The 17,251-nt window shown below is 38.5% G+C and overlaps 1 protein-coding gene across 1 annotated transcript in view; it reads left to right on the top strand.

Annotated features, from left to right (window-relative positions):
- The first annotated feature begins 4,856 nt into the window (after nucleotides 1–4,856).
- The window catches only part of LOC141810385 (plexin-B2-like), a 243,342-nt gene continuing 230,947 nt past the window's right edge, over nucleotides 4,857–17,251 (top strand). Inside the window, exon 1 of the mRNA XM_074697867.1 lies at nucleotides 4,857–5,327. The gene's annotated coding sequence lies outside the window, so the exon portion shown is untranslated. The remainder of the gene's footprint in view (nucleotides 5,328–17,251) is intronic.

Genomic DNA, 17,251 nt, shown 5'->3' on the forward strand with positions numbered 1-17,251 from the left:
AAATTTTGTTTTGATTTATTCTTATTTTGTATATATTTTTATATGATCTGAAATCTTTTGAAAACCATTTTTTTTCTCAAAAAAAAAAAAAGAAAAGAAAAATCAACAGTAAACGAAAGCTCAAAATAAAGAATTTAGCAATTGTGAGTGGAGCTGCAGATTTCCTCATTTTCAACTTTGAGGCCAAGCATAAAACACTTAAATTCTGTCATTTTACTTCATTCTGTGTCCAAAATCCCAAGCAACGACTTCTGGTGTTGATAATCTAGCAAATGCAATGACTGCAGTTCCCTGAGTGTCCACTAGAGGCTGCATCAAAAGCCAAAGAAACCCCCACTAAGTCCTGTTTCAAAAAGCCTGGTTTCAAAGCAGAAATAAACTTTTAATGTTTATAATCTAGATCCAAGAAAAGTTTTGGTCTGAATAACTCAAATTTGAAAAATTCATTTGATTCAAGATTTAATCTGCTGAAGTAACTTATCGCGTAACTTTTAGAGGAAAATACAGCTGACACATGAGGAGTTTCGTCTTTAAATGTGTCTGAATGAGGCCTCTACAAATCTACTGAAAGTTCCCAGAATAAGCAGTTGCTTAAAAAACTTATCCTACAACTTTTACTAAAGAATATGTGAAGGATGAAGAATTTGTGAATTGAGCTACAAATGTAGTTTAACGCCCACTGAGGTCAGATTTTTCGCTGCAGGCTTTTTGAGTCTGGGCGCTCCTTCAGTTTTCAGTCCTGTCAAAAATAAATTCTTCTGTCTCCAGTGTCTGTATTTTTCTGTTTTTCTGAGTCAGTTTGTTGGAAAATGAATTTTCCCACAGGAGATTAACATTGCCCTCTAATCCAGCCTAATCTAATCTGAACTAATCTAACCTAACATGAAATCACCACTTCCTCTTGAAAACACCAAATGTGCATTTTGCCATAACAGACCTAAATTATGACAAACCATATGTTGTGGTGTTTATCCGTCCAACAGAACCCATATGTTTCTCTTAATGAAAAGTGGAGCAGAAATATGTCAGGAGCTCACAGGAAATAAGGTTTTTCTTTTACACATTAAGTCATATCAATGAGACGAAAATGACCTTATGTTTTCACAAAGTCACTAAAAAATTGTAACTATTCAGTTTTTGACTCTCCTTCTCTACATCTTACCCTGAAAATGTATATTTTAAGAGCAGGACACATTTACAGTTTAAAGGAGGAAAAAATGTCTAAAAACCTCACTAAGTAGAAGTATACCTAAAACAGCAAGTTAAGTAAAGATTGATCCAAATACAGAAGTTTGGTAAAAATCTAATAAGAAGGTTAAACATAATGCAATTTTTACCACTTACTCTTATGAATTAAAAAATTAACATCTACCTCCACAAAGGCAAAAATGTAGCATTTATAAGCTCAGCTAAATATCAATCTTCCCTCCGTGTAGAGCTTAAAAATACTTAAAATCACTTTTTAGAAAAGGCTTTCAAAACCACATTCAACAAAAGAAGATTAAATGACTCTGATAGATCAAGATCTGAACAAGAAAATAAGGTACGAAATAAAAAAAGATTTGGATAATTCATTCGTTTTTTTTAATTATATTTGAATTTATCTCAGTGTAAATTTTTGATTTAGAGTTTTTAATAATTTTAAGACCTTTTGAATCGTAATTTGTAAGTTTGTTTTAGACAATTTAATGCAGACGCTTGTTTGCAGTATTGGGATTCTGGTTCCCCAGCAATCAGCAGCAACCACGAGCAACCACCAGGAACCGCTAGCAGCCACTAGCAATTGCCAACAACTGTCAGCAACCGCCAGCAGCCACCAGCAACCGCCAGCAATCGCGAGCAGCCACTAGCAATTGCCAGCAACTGTCAGCAACTGCTAGCAGCCACCAGCTGTCACCAGCAATCAGCAGCAACCGCCAGCAACCACCAGAAACCACGAGCAGCCACCAGCAATTGCCAGCAACTGTCAGCAAGTGCTAACAGACACCAGCAGTCAGCAGCAATCGGCAGCAATGGCGAGAAAGCAATCAGCAGTAGCCACCAGCAGTTGTCAGCAATTGCAAATAACCGCCAACAGCTACCAGCAATCGCCAGCAATCGCCAGCAATCGCCAGCAGCTACTAGCATTTGCCAGCAACTGTCAGCAACTGCTGGCAGCCACCAGCAGTCACCAGCAATCAGAAGCAAAAGCCAGCAGCCACCAGCAGTTGTCCGCAGTTGCCAGAAATCACCAGCATTTGCAGGCCTACCAGCATCACAATGACGTCACTGTGAGTTCTACCATCATCATTGCTAAAGGTATTAGCATTAGCATGATGCCAAAGAAGGATGTATAGGAAACAATGATGTCATGCACTGCCATCTAGTGGTTAAAAATAGGGGTAGCCAAAAAAAGTTAACAGTAAATTGTACAACCGCCAAGACTCCCAGAGTATATATGAAATAATTTTATGAGGGAAAAATAAACTTGATTTGATTTAAGTTAGTTTTATAAATAGACAATGGTTCCAGGTTTTTATCATGTCATCAGTTTTTCTAAGTGACATTAACTTTATCTAATCAATGAAACAGACTGTTTTGATTGAACTTCATCATTAACATAAAGCTAAACCCCACTCTATGAAAAGGAAAGTAAGTGTGTATGTGTCAAACGAGGCTTCAACCTCATTCCCCACCCTGACCCTTGACCTCAGGACACCCAAAGCACCCCCCCAAACACGAACCCACTCACTTACACTCAGACTTCAGCCTACACATTCATCACTGCTGCCATGGAGGAAAACGTGCTCTACTTTAAGTTGTCATAACGCAGCGCTGCTGACTGTAACATGCAGGAGCCTTATGAAACAAAAGGTTAGGCCCCTGAATGGCCCAGTGTCAAGGATTACTTCTCAGACAAATTCTCCAACAACAAAGCTCCCATTGTGCCCCGCCAAGCCCTCGAATTAGCAGCGGGGGCGACTGCACGCTTAACTGGGCTTGACAGCTCGACCACTCTCACAGACCTCAGCGCAGATTTTCTGATTCCTCAACTTAAAACGTCTGCAAAATGACACGAGACAGAAAATGTGAAGATGGAATTAAAAATGAATCCAATTTATAACCCCACAGGGGGTCTGAATAGATTAATATTATGTAAATTAAAGAGTCCATAATCTATTTAAACAGGTTTTAATCTATGTGAGGATTAGGCTGCAGCACGTGCAACATCTGTTGGTCAAAAAGCAGCAGTTTGTTGTTTAAGACTTCATTTTTGGAGCTCTTTTTAAGCTCAGCATTTTTTTTTTTTTCAATGGAGCTCTAATGTGACACTGGAGAGCCATAATTTTGTTTCCGGATGTTTTCATTGTCAAGGGTAATTCTTGAATGGCCTTCTATTTAAACTCATGGGACAGAGTTCAGTCTGGCTCCATCCAGCCAGAGACAATACATGGTTATGCTTCCTGGTTTTAATTTCAAAATAAAAGTCCTCCAGTCAAAGCAGGATTTCTACAGACTGAAACTTTAGTAACTTCTGAGCAGAAATCTGAAAACTGACACCACTAATTGATACATTTTTTAAAATAAAATTATTATATTAGTTTATGTATACGTTTCAAAGTGTGCAAAATAAATAAAACTAGCACAAAAATTTCAAAGTTTTTGCACCTTTTTGGCATTTTCCTATATTTGTATCAATATCAGGCTATGATTACAGCAAAAAATGATGTATTGATCATGCATTGCTATTAGCAAAAATTAATAGGCAAATTTTCCATTTTTTGATGGATTTTTTTTTAACTAGGTGCAGTATTTCAGTCAGACTGAAAGGAAACTTATATTTCAAGATTTAATGTGAACAGTCTGATTCTTACATTTCCGTAATTTCCTCTTATTTTGTATGTTAATTAAAGAACTCAAAACCGTAAGTATTGATGCATTTGAAAACAATTTCTTGGTTTTGAAAATGAATGAATATATAAATTAGTAAATAAATAAATAATTCAATAATGAATAAATAAAAATAAATAATTAAATAGCTTTTTTTAAAAGTAAAAAATAAATAAATAAATAAATAAATAAATAAATAAATAAATGAATAAATAAATATGAATAATTAAATAACTTTTTTAAAATAAAAAAAAAATTAAATAAAAACAAACAAATTCTATATATGTATCTATTAATAGCTAAATAAATAAAATAATACTTAATGTGTCTTTTAATACAGAAAATAGATTAAATAAAAATAATAACAAATATAAATAAATATGTGTGCAAATTACAAGAAAGTGTGCAATTTTTTTACTATAATTTGATAAGATTTATTTTCTCATGTAACCATTGCATCTTTTTCCGATGTTACTACAAATTCAGCCCAGTTGCCCCTTCCTGTTTAACTTTGTGTTGTCGAATTCTGAATATTACCTTCCTTACGTATAGACTTTTTCTGAGGCAGTTTTTGCAAGCAATATATAAACATATTGGGTTTTAAATTAAGACTGTGGGGGAAAAATGAAGGAAAAAAAAATACTAGAAAGTTGTCATGGATTAGTACGGAAACCCTAGATGATGACATCGAGACAAAAAATAAAACTTTGTTATAATTATTTTCTTTATAATATACCAGAATAAAATGGACCATGTTCTGTAAATGACCAGAAACATCTTTGATAATGATCTACTGTCACGTAGCTTTTACGCAGCTTTTATTTTGAAGGGTTTCTCTCCATACTTCTTGTGCCAATGCAGCTGACTCTTGCTGACTTGACGCCAGCCTAAATGCACTGGGGGTTAGGATTGGGGAGGAGGAGGAGGAGGAGGAGGAGGAGATGGAAGAAAAAAACCCTCATCCTCATTCTCCCCTCTCTGGTTGCGTATCGCGCCGTTTACAGCAGCAGAGCTCCTGGCTGCAGATCCGGCTGGATGTGTGTGTGTGCGCTCTGACTGGATACAGAAAACACACTCTCCTGTCCTGTTCAGACCTGGATGTGTGCGTGTGTGTGCGTGAATGTGTGTGCATGAGTGTGTCATGAATTATTACACCTGAGCCGGGCATGTAGTTGGCCGGGTTCCTGGGCGTGGGAAGGACGAGTCTACTTGTTTTGTCGTGGGAATTAATGTTGAACTAAACTTCAGCTGTGACTGCAGCGGCTGCGCAGCTTTGACACACATTTCATTCCGCCTCAGCCTGACTGTTTCCCTCGCTTCAGGATGTAAATTTGGGAACTTTTATCCTCATTTTCCACGGACCGTTGGCACACAGATGACGAGTTTTAATTTCTAACTTTTCTTACGGAATACACGCACCGTGACCCGCGGGAAGAGACGGGAGAATCAACCGAGAGGTAAGCTGCGTAATTCATGTTCTGCACTTTCTTTCTGAGCCGAGTTTCACATGAACAGTTTCCAAAAGCTTATTATAACAGGAAAAGCTTTGGGGGAATTTGGAAAAGCTTTTTACGGTGCTCGTGATTTCTTATCAGCTTGTTTCTGCCTTCTCGCTTGATTAACAAACGCTAAACCAAACTCCTTGTTAAAAACGTCTAATTTAAGGATTCCTCGACTTCTGCTTATTTCTATCGCTTCCTGTTGCACATGTTACACTGTTCTGCACAGAGGATGAAAACTGTGGTTAATCGGCGTGCATGTTGTGGTTTCTGTTTTGAAGGAAAGCTACTCAAACTTGATTTGATTTACGAGAAACGCTGCGTGGTAACGACGAGCGAATTTGACGCCGATGCTTTAAAGAGCGGCGGTTTTTGGAACTAAGTGTGTCATAACTTTTGAAAAACTGCTGCTAGATGTTTTATAAGTACGCCGAAGTGAAGCTAGATCTTTTCTGTATGGATACTGTGATTTTCAAACAGTTTTGAAGCTGCATTCATAGCAAGCTAATGAGGGGAAAATTAATTTCGAGGTTTTTACATAGGGTTTGGTGCATTAGGGAGCGACTACGGAATGTGTTGGGGACTAATCAATGCACAGAACATCTGGAGCCTCAGCAAGTGGGCTGATCCTGTTGAGTGGGTGACACGGCTTTTATAATGTATTCCAGACTGGGCTGACTTCTTCCCGAGTTAGCTCCTCATTCTGGCATTTTATAACAGCTGTACAAAACCATTATCTTTTATTGATTCCCCCCATTAAATCCATACCAATCCCGAGGAGGATAATTGGAAGTTAGAGGGAGACTTTAACGCTCTCAGGTGGTGTCAGTTAGATCTCCCCACTAATACTGCACACATTTAGTGGTGGAAACAGATGTTTTCTGATGGCAATATTGATCAGCAGTGCTTGCATCATTAAAAAAGCAGCCAGATAATGATTCTACTCAGTCAAATCTTTGGCTTCAAAGGTCATTAAAACGCATTAACCCCCTGCTCATATGTGGAACTATGAATCTTGGAAAAAACACAGCGCCATTGGCCATCTGCTTGCAAGCATAGCTGTACATGATGGGGAGGTAATTGCCCATGGTGTCAGTTAATGGATTAGAATAGCCTCAACGCTGCACCTTGAGCTCTGGAGCCATAAAACCGCGATAGCTGCAGCCATGCTGCTCAGTTTAAACTCTGGTTGTTTGATGTTATGGCTAAAATGCTGCTAAGATCACCTGAGCATGCAGTTTCAGGGCTGCTTGAGCAGTTCATTGTCAGGTTTTATTTACTGCAGTTTGATAAATGCTGTAATCTTTCATATTCAGGTGTGGGTACCTGCATATGTTGCTTTAAAACTCATAAAAAGAGCAATAAAACTTGCAGCAAACACTACTTTTTGGGAAGTAGTGTCAGGTTTATCTTTCAGTTTCAGTATGCATCTTTGGGAAACTCTCACTGCAGATTCCAACTTATCAGGATGAGTTATGAACTTTGTCCCAGAGAACATTGCTGTTGCTCTTTCAATGATTTCGTCTGTAAAGCAGCAAAGTGCTGCCTTCTTTTTTTAAACAACGCTCCTCAGTAAATCCTTTTTAATGTTTTGCTAGGAGCAGGAACATGTGCTTCCTCACACGGCACGACACAAATACTATCTCCAGAGTTAGTAAGGAGCTGAACTTTTACGTGGAGCAGCCTGAGGGATCAACCGTGCGCCGTTTTACATTATCTCCTGAATAAGAAATGGAGCGTGAAGTTCTTGGGAAGTTGTACAAAAATTTCTTGGAGGCATAAGGAGTTTAATTGTTTTTATAGGGCTGATCCGCACAGAGGAGTGACTTGCAGGTTTATCATTTACAGCGAGGTCAGTGGATTCACAGGCAAATAACTTCATGTTTTATGAATTCATGTAACATTCAGGATGTGGGGAGGTCAGGAGTTTAACAAGGCATTAGCTTTTTATAGACAGACTCGTTTGCATGTGGTGATACTGGAAGTTAACTTCCTCTTCTTTGTTGTTTTTTTTGACTGGACTTTACTCTGGAGGCTCAGTCAGACCAGATTTAGCAGGATTAAATGTGCTTGGAAACACAGATAGGACTGAGCACAAACTACTCATGCTAACGTAAACTCTCAGTCCTGACATCATTCAGTGGAAATATTTTGGTAGTGACTCAAAAGCTGAATAATTTATTGTGCTAGCTTAGCACAACACTATGTAACCTGTATGTAACCTTGAAAGGTGGTTGCTAAGCTAGCTATTTACACAGTTTTCAATACTTCGCGCCCTGCTAACTCTTGCTAATTCAAAATTATTAGCTTAATGTTAACTTTTCAAACATGAGAGGAATTTTTGAGACTTTCTTGCTGCTTTAGCATTTTAGCATGTTTATAATTTTTGTACTAACTGAAAGAAAACATTAAGCTAACAACTCATTCAGACTTATATGATGTTTTTTTTCTCCTTTTTGATTCACTAGTTAACATAAAATTTTGCTAAATTAGGAAAGTGCTAGCTAAAAATGTTGACGGACTTGGTTGAAATCTAGCTAGAAGGCTATCTCAAAAAGCTAACTTCAAGAATCCACTCCTGTCTTAGAAAAAAAGCTAGTACGTAGTTAAGTAAGAATTTACTGATAAAAGCTTTGGTAAAAACTAATTTTATAACATTTTTTTCCAATAAATGCTTTTGGCAGCTATTGTCTAGCTAGGTGTTAGCAGGCCAACTAGCTTTAGACCCCATCCTTCCAATAAATTATGTATTGATTGGTTAATATTGAATTGAAAATGTTTATTTCTATTTTTTTTTTGTTTTGACTGGACTTTCCTCTGAGGGCTCAGTCAGACCAGATTAAGCAGGAATAAATGTGCTGGGAAACACCGATAGGACTGAGCACTGCTACTCATGCTAACTCAGGTTTCCCTGGTGTCTTTCTGCGTCTTAAAATTTCAGTCCTGACATCATTCAGTGGATATGTTTTGGGAGTGGCTCAAAAGCTGAATTATTTAACACCTATCAAAGCCAGGGAGTAACATGAGGCTAAATCCAGGCACCTGCTAGCTTAGCACAATGCCATGTAACCCATATCTTGCCTTGAAAAGTGCTGTTGATGTTTTTTTTATCACACTTAAAAGCTGCTAAGCTAGCTATTTACACAGTTATCAAGTCATAGTGCCTGGCTAACTCAAAATTATTAGCTGAATGAGAGGAAGTTTTGAGACTTTCCTTCTGCTTTAGCAATTAGCATGTTTTCAATTTTTTACTAAATGAAAGAAATCTATAAGCTAACAACTCATTCAAACTTTTATGTTTTTTCTTCTTTTTGATTCCTTAGTTCACCATAAAATGTTGCTAAATTTGGGGAGTGCTTGCTAAAACTGTTGACAAACTTGGTTGAAATCTAGCTAAAAGGCTATCTTAAAAAGCTAATGTTAAGAAACCACTTATGTGTCACAAAATCAGCGACTAGAAAAGTAAGAATCCACAGATTAAAGCTACAATAAAAGCTAATTTTACCAGTTTTTTCTAAAAAATGCTTTGGGCAGGTACTGTCCTATAAGTAGCTAAGCTAGGTGTTAGCAGGCCAACTAGCTTTAGGCCTAGTCTTTTCAATAAATTATGTGTTGAGTGATTAATATTTTGAAAATTGATTTGAAAATTTTTATTTCTAAAAATAAAATCTACAAATAAAACAAAAAAAAAAAAATCAAAAAAGGGGAAAAATATGAAAATAGTAGAAAGAGGTAAAACTTTCTGATTCCCATTCCTTTAATGTCAAGAAACTAGAACAAAACTAGAGAAAATGGATGCTAACACATGCTAGCATGACACTCCTTGCTTGTTAGCATCCAGTTCTTAGCTCATTAATTTCTGCATTTTTTTTAAATTAGCAAAAAACTCAACAGTCGAAGTTTAATCTTTGTTGAAAAGAAAGTTTGCTAAAGTAAACTTGAGCTCACGTCTGAATAGAAAAATCCTGAAAAGCCACCCTGTAAATATTTTGTTCCTCTGGCTCCTCCCACTCGTGTTTACATCAATCAGCAGAGCTTCTCTGAGCCTCAGAGGATTTTGTTTCTTAACCACAAATCTTCCTGAGAAATACTACCGGTGTGTTTGTTAGAGCGCTCATTAATGCGGCCGGTACAGTGAGGCTGTTGGAAACCTGTTTGAGAGGAATGCGGGCGGCTCGGTCACATGGCTGTTTGTGTTTTACTAAGTTATGCTGTTGGGTTTACCCCGAGGCGGTGTGGAAATCTGAATGAAGCAGAAACTGAGAGGACGACATGATTCTAGCAAACAAACAGGGTTAAAATAGAGCTGGTGGTGCCCTGCTTTTGGTAGATTCACACTTTAAAAAACGGAAAGAAATACTGAATCATTTTGCTTTTTCAGCCCACAAAGAGGAATTCACGCTCGTTTCATAACCGGCACACAGAAGTTTGTTTTGGTGCAGGTTTGCCAACATACTGTTAGTGCCACAAAGGCTGATGCTCAGTGAAGAGGCCAGAGAAACGTGGGACACTGACGTCTCAAGCAAACACAGTGTTCCCATCAACACAAGCTGAAAAAAGGGAATCTACGAACTTATATCATCCCATAAACATGTCAAAATCAAACAAACGAGCTGATACATGTGTGTTAACGTGCGTCTGAAAGTGTGTGAACATCTCCCTGACTCCACATTCATGACCTCGGCCTCTTTGACCTCTGACCTTTCAGTACTGGAGCCCTCTTCCTGTTTTAAATCACAGCATCACACACAGAGCGGCCAGATCTCTCACGAGGTTTCCCCCCCTCTCTGTCTTCACTTTCTGTCTGTGCCAAGTCTGAAGAAGAGTAATTTGATTTCAGGCTTTGAGGTTAGGAGTGGGGATAATTATTTTGAAGTTTCCTCACAGGAGCTTTAGAGGGTTTGGACTGGAAACAACCACACAGGTCTAATGAAGACCAGGACGAATTAACTCTGACCAGCTTTAAAAAGACAAAAACACACTCTGCCTCAAATTTCTCAACCTGTAAAACCGTTCTGATTCGACCGCCAAGATTTCACTCAAATCTCTCCGAAGTGAAACTTTCTCAGCTGCCAGACAAACAAAGTGGCAAAGCGGACACATGCTGCAGAAACCCTGAGCCAGCTCTGCAGCAGACAGCAGACGGTCAGCGGCGAGAGCGTGACATCCATCTGTTACACGCGGGTTTATCTCTGACACTGTGCTTTTAATTTGCACACAGACGATGATCAGAGATTACAAACAGCTACAAACGCTGGTACACATCCACAGGAAGGGTCTGTTCAACAAAAAGCTCAGTGAACTTTCACCTTCATGCATGTGCTTCATCTGCAGGAATGTTATTTATTTCATGAGACAGCATGACGAAAAACAGTGACATGAAAATACAAAATAATATTCAATACAGTAATTTATGAACACATGAAAAAACTGTTGAAATTTCATTTTATTTTTTTAAAAAAGCTTGTTTTTAGTGTTTTTGTATCAGGAGTTTGGCATTTGTTGAAAGCAGTTAGGAGGAAATAAAAAAACCAATAATTTACAAAATAAAAGTCATAAAGAAGAAGATTTTACAACTGTTGTTTTTAAGGTTTGTGTTTTATTTAAATTGGACTTATTCTTCAAAAAATCTAGAATTAAGGTCGTTGTTCCCACTATATATATGTGTTTATATATATAAATATATATATTTTTTACTTGTTGTAATGACAAATAATGTTCTATTCTACATTCTCACAAATCTTTTTTTAGATTTTTATATTCAGGATTCAGATTTAGGGATGGGTACCAAATTAGGTACTTTCATAGGTAACGACCAAACACGCAAAAGTACCAAAAATTGGTACTGTTGGGTACCGGTACTAATTGCCATGGTACTAAGCAACGATACCGTATAGTTTTAGATGTGAAATGTACTCAGCCCTATTCAGAGATATGAAGTAAAGATTTAGGCTTTTATTTTGAAATTTTAACAGTTTTAAGGCGTATTTTAGGACTGGAAGATTGAAGTTTTGACCTTTTCTACAAATTTAAAGATAGAAAAATGCAATCGTGACTTTGATCTTTGAATTTTGCTTATTTTTTAAAAAAAACTTTGTCTCAACAGGATTTCAACCTTAAAGGAAGAATTACAACTTTTTTCAATTAGATATATTTTGGGGCTTTTTATTCTTTTTATTAGATAGTAGAGAGGATAGTGGATAGTAGGGATGGGTATAGAGTTAGGTACTTTTATGGGTACTAACAGAATTCTGTCTGTGGTATCGAGTATTGATCCATGTTAAATCAAAAGGTACCATATTTAGGTACCTAAACGCATCCTTGTTACTATGAAGAAGTGAAAGAGTAGGCGATTTTCCATGCTGGACATGAACACAGCATTACAAGGTTATATAAAGAAGAATAAATATGTCAAATTGAAAAACTTTGGGATTTATTATTGAAGACATTAATATCTTTTACCACAAAAACACACAAAAGTTCCGAAAATTGGTACCACTGAGTACCGGCACCGCATTGTTTCAAATGTGTAAAGAAAGTATTTGGATATATTAAGGAACGATTTTGGCAGTGTTTTAAAATGTTTACATTTTCAAAGAAATGTTTTAGGACTGGAAGCTTAAAGTTTTGACCTCTTCTACAAATTTTTAGATAGAAAAATGCAATCATGACTTTGATCTTTGAATTATGCTTTTTTAAAAAAAAAAAAAAAAAACAGTGTCTCAACAGGATTTCAACCTTAAAGGAAGAAGTCCAACATTTTCTTTCGAATATTGTTTGGGCTTTTTATGCTTTTAATTGGATAGAAGAGAGGATAGTGGATAGAAGGGATGGGAAAGTACTTAAATATGTACTAACCGAATTGTGTCTGTAGTCTCCATTTACATAAAATCAAAAGGTACCATATTTAGGTACCTAAACACATCCTTGTGACTATGAAAGAGTGGAAGAGTAGGTGATTTTCAAGGTGATTTTCAAGATTCACAAGGTTTTATAAAGTTATATAAAGAAGACAAAGCATGTAAACTTGAAAAACTTTGAGATTTATAATTGAACAAATTCACATTTATTACTACAAAAACACAAAAGTACAGAAAATTGGTACTGTTTAGTACCAATAATAATCTTCAGGTAACGGGTATCGGCACCGTACCGTTTCAAATGTGAAAGGTACCCATCCAGACTGGATTGAGCAGGAAACAGGGTGACAGCACACTCATGATTCAAGAGCCTGAAACTCAAACCCTAACCACACACACCTGTCCGGCTTCAGCCAATGACACGGCAGCTGGAATCCTATTCCTACAGAAACTCTCCTCTGATTGGCCGGCTCATTCTGAAGTCGTCCTCACCGTCACCCTGCGTGTGTAAACAGCAGGAAGTCAAACGTCTGGTGACTCAGAGGAGACTTTGGTCGGCTTCCACTTTGTTTACCCGGCTCATGTTGGTGTGTGTGTGTGTGTGTGTGTGTTGCTTCAGGTTGTTAGTGTCGTCACAGGTTCGTCATGAAACCAGAGAGCTGAACTCAGTTTACCTCAGGATGTTTGCGATGCTGGAAAATGAAGTCAGATTTAAAAAATTAAACAAAAATGACAGAAAATAAAGTATTTTCAAAAAATATCTTCACGTTAACACAACGGTAGAAAGTTAAGAGTAACAAACAGAAATTTCCAGGATCCTTCATGTCATTTAAAGTTAGAGAAACAAACAGATCTACAGAACACACGGCAAAAACTGAATCTTATCAAGTGTTTTTGTCTTATTTTCAGTAATAAATGTCTTTTTAGGCTTAATATGAGCCACATACACCTGACCAGTCCAGAAAAATGTCTTGTTTCAAGTTATTTAAAGAGAAAAATGAGGTCTGTATTGCTTGTGACAAGTTAAAAAAAAACAGCCAATGGGATGTTCCTTCAGGAGTCCTGTGGGGGGTGACCTCAGGATTGGGTCCCTGCTTTTTGCAGATGATGTGGTCCTGTTGGCTTCATCAAGCCGTGACCTTCAACTCTCTCTGGATCAGTTCGCAGCCGAGTGTGAAGCGGCTGGGATGAGAATCAGCACCTCCAAATCCGAGTCCATGGTCCTCAGCCGGAAAAGGGTGGAGTGCCCTCTCCGGGTTGGGGATGAGATCCTGCCCCAAGTGGAGGAGTTTAAGGGCGTATACAGACCTGGACTGTTTGGTCCACTTTAAACGGACAAGAGTTCGTTTCCCACGTTGGTGTGGACTTTTCATGCAGGTGTGAATAGACACAAAGGAACCCTGGTGCAGAACAAACTACCGGACCAAGACCCACATTTTGAGGTGGTCTAGGTCCGCTTTCAAACGAACTCTGGTGCGGTTCGTGGTTCGCCGGTGCAGGTCTTAAAAGGCATTGAATCCACAATTCTAAAAATAAGGCCTGAATTGGCATTAAAAAGTCTTAAATCCAAATTTCAAAAGTCTTGAAAAATTTGAACACATTGGCAAGATTTATGTTGGTTTGAAGTTAAAAAAAAAAACATTTATCTATTTTTCTAAAAAATTTCCTGATTTACTCTCGTGGCAACATCGCATAATCACAATAGTGGAACTAACAAAACGGTGGTGTGGTTGCACCAGGAACTGAGAAAAAAAAATAGGAAAAATTGGCAAAAAAATCCAAAAGTGGCCTAGGAGAATTGATTATGGCAGTAAAATTGAGAATTAAATTTGAGATTAAATATAAAAACCCATGTAAAAATTCCAAAAATGGTTTTGACAGTGGCCAAAAAAGATGAATGGGGGCAAATAGGCATAAAGTTCTCAAAATGGGTTTAAAAAAAATGTTAAAAATGATGTTTTATGTAAAATAAACATTGGGTTAAAATTGCCTCAAACCCAGGTAATTCATGTGGTGTTTTTGTTTGTTAGTTTTGTTTGTTTCAATTGTGGTTTGTTGTCGACTTGTTTTTAAATTTGATTTCCAACGTCATTAAAAAGTCTTAAAAAGTCTTAAATTTAACTTGCCTTGAGCTGTAGGAACCCTGATACATGCGCCTTTTGGGCCTATAAAGCCACCGTAACCTAACTGTCTTTGGTTCATACCTGATCCTCCGTCTTCTGTTTAGCCACGCTGTTGCTAGCATGTTGTGGGTCAGGACACGCAGAGCATAGCGTCTCCTTGCTGCGATCATTCGTCTTCCTGTTCCAAAATTGTAAACGGTGTTGTTAAGCTGCTTTGAAGGAGCTGCTCTTGAAACTGAAAATGATTTTGCAGCTCTAATAAGAGCACAAACACACATGTTTACCTCCATTTCTGGGTCTGTATTCTGTGTGCCGTGCTGTCCAATGAGAGCACTGATCGTCACACACGTGGATGTGTTTACAGAATATAGTCCACTTGCAAAAAGTACAATCTGAATACGAACCGCACCAAACGAGAAAAATAAAGTCTGCTTTTGGTCCGGACCAAACAGGTGGACCAAAGGACTTTTCTGGTCTGAATACAGCCTGAGTATCTCAGGGTCTTGTTCACGAGTGAGGGAAGGATGGAGCGAGAGATCCTCAGGCGGATCGGTGCAGCGTCTGCAGGTCTGTCGTGGTGAAGAAGGCAAAGCTCTCTGTTTACCGGTCGATCTTCGTTCCCACCCTCACCTGTTGTCATGAGCTTTGGGTGAGCGGCCGAATGGAGCTTCCTCCTTAGAGATAGGGTGAGCTGCTGCTCCTCCACGTTGAGAGGAGCAAGATGAGGTGGCTCGGGCATCTGATGAGGATGCCCCATGGATGCCTCCCTGGTGAGGTGTTCAGGGCACGTCCCACCGGAAGGAGACCCCAGGGCAGACCCAGACTACATCTTACGGCTGGCCTGGGAACGTCTCGGGATCCCCCGGGAAGAGCTGGAAGTAGCTAGGGAGAGGGAAGTCTGGGCTTGACCCTGAATTAGTGGCAGAAGATGGCTGGAAAAAGAGAAAAGTTACTTGTATCAAGACGTTATTCTAAGTTTCAAGTAAATTTTTTCTTCTTCCATTGACAGATTTTTTTACTTGTTACAAGCAAATCAGACCTCATTTTGTCTTGAAAATAACTTAAAACAAGACATTTTTCTGCACTGATCAGTTGAATGTGGCTCATATCAAGCATGAAAAGACATTTTTTACTCAAAATAAGACAAAAACACTTGATAAGACTTTTTGGGACAAAATCACCATAGAAAATTTTAATGGGAATTTACTCATTTTCCATTTGAAGTGACTAAAATGTAAAAACATATTGTTTTCTCACCATTTTGATTTTTTTTGTTCCCATCTTTGTCAGAAACTCCCGTGAAGCCGTGCAGAGAAACTCTGAAGTTAGATACTAAATAAAACCCCCGTCATGAGGAGCCTCTTCAAAGACTTATTCGCCTGATTCTTCTTCTCTTGTTTGGAGTTTGTGACTCCTTTTGATGCCGTGGTGTTTTCCTCCAGTACCCTTTACATTATAATGAGGACACTCAATCAAACAGGCTGTTGGAAATAAACAAGAAACTTTAGCGCTCCTGAAGGAACAGAGCTGCATTCGCTCCTGTTTTTACTTCTGATATTTTTCTAAGCATAAGAAAAAAAGGCACAAAAACTGACACTTTTTTTATTCTGCTTTTTTTAGAGACAGGTCTCTGTGTAGGTGTTCCCATCTCCTAATGAAGACTCTTTTATCGGTATGATTTTTGTAGCATGTTTCCTTTATAAACAGACATTTGTTGAGCTGAAAAGATGCTAATTAGCGCATGAAGAACGAGGCTGGCAGCAATTATCCTCGTACATCTTGGTTCCTTTTTAAACGATGTCCTCTTAATGCTCATTTCAGTGTTTATGATCCTTTCAAGTACTTTTACCACTCACTTCTTCTTCCAGATAACATTTTAAAACCTTTGAAGACCGCGTGAGAAACATTTATCAGTCACAGAGAATTGCATTAATCAATATTTCTTTTTAAGTATAGAGAGCGTTTAAGGCCTAAGAGGCCAGATTTAAGAGTGTGTCAGCCTGCAGCAGCAGATTGAGGCTAGTGTGTGTGTGTGTGTGGTTTCAGAGCTTTGCAGTGTTGTGTTTGTCCAGCTGTTGATGCGTGGCTCTCATTAAGCCGCTGTTGTCTGGGCGGCTCAGAGTGAAGAGCTGTGATTGAAGAAGCTGTCTGGCTGATTACTGACCTGAGCTCCTCTCGCCTTGTTCTCTGTCCGCGTTGTTTAGAAAAGTTGTCGCCTGTGGACGACAGAAGCTATTAGGAATCCCTGATTTTCTAAACAATGTTTAGCGGCAGTGTGCCCCACGTTTTTGCTGCAAGTTGGCTGTTAGGAGCTATTTCTGTTCATCACTTCTTGGTCTTTCTTGGTCCTTCTTCACGTTTGAGGCCTCAAACACCGAGGTCTGCCTCAGGAGGGCTGGCCAATCAGAGACTCAGAGCCTTAAAGAGACATCAGCAGGGATAAGAGTTTTTGGAAACACCAGTTTGAGGAAGAATAGGGACTCTTTTTGAGCTGTAATTCATGTAAAGCTGCTAAGGGGGCTCCAGAGGGACAAAATAAAGTCTTAAGCCCTGTTTCTACCTAGCCGTTCAGTTCGGTCCGTCTTGGCATTTCTACTGACTAATTCTGGGATGGGTCCCCAAATAACTGAGCCGAGCTATCCCACTTTTAGGGACCCTTGTTTTGGGGTGCTAGACTAAACTGATCCAGGAGGTGGAGCTAGAAACACTGCAGTTTGTCCGTCATTGCTCTTTGTTTACCGTGTTGCATTTTTCTTTTTTGTTGGATTTATTAGCGGGGTACACCATGATGTAATTGATGCAGCTGTTGGCATCCGGCGAAAAGCACCATTGGCAACCCACACCAAACTGGACTGCTTGTTGGAAACAGGGTTTAAAAAACTCCCACCATACCCCTCTT

This window comes from Halichoeres trimaculatus, unplaced genomic scaffold (assembly GCF_033239565.1).
Source record: "Halichoeres trimaculatus isolate MK-OKI-2021-1 unplaced genomic scaffold, fHalTri1.1 fHalTri1_scaffold_21, whole genome shotgun sequence".
Lineage (NCBI taxonomy): Eukaryota > Metazoa > Chordata > Actinopteri > Labriformes > Labridae > Halichoeres > Halichoeres trimaculatus.